Source organism: Geospiza fortis, unplaced genomic scaffold (assembly GCF_000277835.1).
Source record: "Geospiza fortis unplaced genomic scaffold, GeoFor_1.0 scaffold423, whole genome shotgun sequence".
Classification (NCBI taxonomy): Eukaryota; Metazoa; Chordata; class Aves; order Passeriformes; family Thraupidae; genus Geospiza; species Geospiza fortis.
This window is the reverse complement of record NW_005056013.1, coordinates 182-2,289: the sequence shown is the minus strand read 5'-3', so window position 1 is coordinate 2,289 and position 2,108 is coordinate 182. Positions and strand designations below refer to the sequence as shown.

Below are 2,108 nucleotides of genomic sequence, written 5' to 3'. Positions count from 1 at the left end.
TGCTCCCTAAACTATAAAAGACCCCTGAGTTAACCAAAGATTTTGAGATTCTCCCCGACGTGACAAGAGGATCTATTAGCCGGACCACGAGGATTTCTTCTCTCTGTTGGTAGCTATTACCCCCCTCACTCTTTTTGTCTCTCTCTCCTTTAACTCCTTTCTAATCCTTCTATTGCATTTGCTGTGGGCACTCAATAGAATGTGCATTTGTTTTCATTAATACTGAAAGTCCCCCTGCTGTGTGTCTTTTGCACTCTGAGATGGGTAAAATGAACCATCACAGCTCTCACTTTTTCCAGTGGATCGTGACACCCCATCATCCCTAAATGGGGAGAGCAAAGAGAGGGGAGCCTTTGGGATTGCTGGGACTCCCAGCAGCCTGGGGAGGGCAGGCACTGAGGAGAAGGGGGAACCCCAGTCCAAGCGTGGCTCCAGCAACTGGGACAAGGGGGGAACCCTGAACACCAAAGGGAAGGGACCGGGGACAGGGAACTCCTGGGAGGCTTTTTCAGGGCTGAATTTTGGTGTTTGGGAGGTTTTTATGGACCCCAGAAGGCCGGTGACTTGTAGAGATGGACTTGGGCAGAGGGATCTTCAAACTCAGCATGCTCATCCCTTGTTTTCCCCAAATGAGGATTTCCCATTCCCAGTGCTTGGGAGGCTGCAAGGAAGAGGAAGATGCCCTGGGACACTCAGGCAGGTGAGGAGGAAGTCAGTGCCCCTTTCCCCCTCTCTCCTGCTCCATCTCCCAGCCCAGCACGGCCCCCGGCTGCAGGACAACCCTGCTGCCAACCCCGTCCTGCTGGGGATGCACTGGGGGGATCTCCTTCCCCTTCCCTCTGGCACGGAGGCAAATCCCATCCTCTCCTTGTCCTTCCTCCCCCAAACAGGGAGCTGAGGATGGAGACCAGGGAGGACAAATCCCCCGGGCAGAACCTCGTGGCAGAGGACATTTTGAGTGATTCCACGGCACAGGAATCCAATGGGGAGGAAAATCCCCAGAGATCCTGCAGGAGGAGGGGCTCCAAACCCAGCCCAGGGTGCTCTGAGGAGGAAAGACCCACCCTGAGCCAGGAAGGTGGACAGAGCTTCAGCCAGAGCTCGGAGCTGGTGGTCCAGGAGCAGCTTCATGATGGGGAGAAGCCCCACAAGTGCTTGGAGTGTGGGAAGAGCTTCAGGCAGAGCAGCGGCCTGATCCGCCACCAGATGATCCACACTGGGGAATGGCCCTACGAGTGTGGAGAGTGTGGGAAGGGCTTCAGCTGCAGGTCCCAATTCATCATCCACCAGCGCATCCACACTGGGGAGAGGCCCTACGAGTGTCCCCAGTGTCAGAAGAGGTTTCAGAGCAGCTCCAGTCTCCTCCGGCATAAGCGGATTCACACGGATGAGAGGCCCTTCCTCTGCCCCGAGTGCAGGAAGGGCTTCAAGCGCAACTCCTCCCTCATCAGGCACTGGTGCATCCACACTGGGGAGAGGCCCTATGAGTGCCCTGAGTGTGGGAAGGGCTTCAACTGCAGCTCAGAACTCATCAGGCACCAATGCATCCACACCGAGGAGAGGCCCTTCCGCTGTCCTGACTGCGGGATGGGCTTCAAGCACAATTCCGAACTCATCAGGCACCGGCGCATCCACACTGGGGAGAGGCCCTACAAGTGCCCCCAGTGTGGAAAGAGGTTTCGGACCAGCTCCAGTCTCCACCTGCATGAGCGCATTCACACGGATGAGAGGCCCTTCCGCTGCCCAGACTGTGGAAAGGGCTTCAACCGCAACTCCAACCTCATCACCCATCAGCGCATCCACACTGGGGAGAGGCCCTACGAGTGTCCCCAGTGTGGGAAGAGCTTCACCCAGAGCTGTGCCTTGACCAAACACCAACGGAGGCACCGGTAAAGGAAGCTCTGGCAATGCCCCAAGAGCAGGAGGATTTTTGTGCGCTGCCCCAAGTTCATCCATCATTGGAGGATCCGCTTTGGGAAGAGCCCTGGTTATCCATGTTCCCCATGATCCATGCTGGGAAGACACCTGTCCCTATTCCTTCCCCTGCCAATGACATGATGTGGGATTGGAGAACATGAGGGTCTGGCCATGGCTGTGTCATTACATTC

General features: G+C 56.5%; 1 pseudogene; it reads left to right on the top strand.

The window, feature by feature from the left end:
- Positions 1-570: 570 nt before the first annotated feature.
- Positions 571-1,893, top strand: LOC102035097 (annotated as a pseudogene).
- Positions 1,894-2,108: the final 215 nt, after the last annotated feature.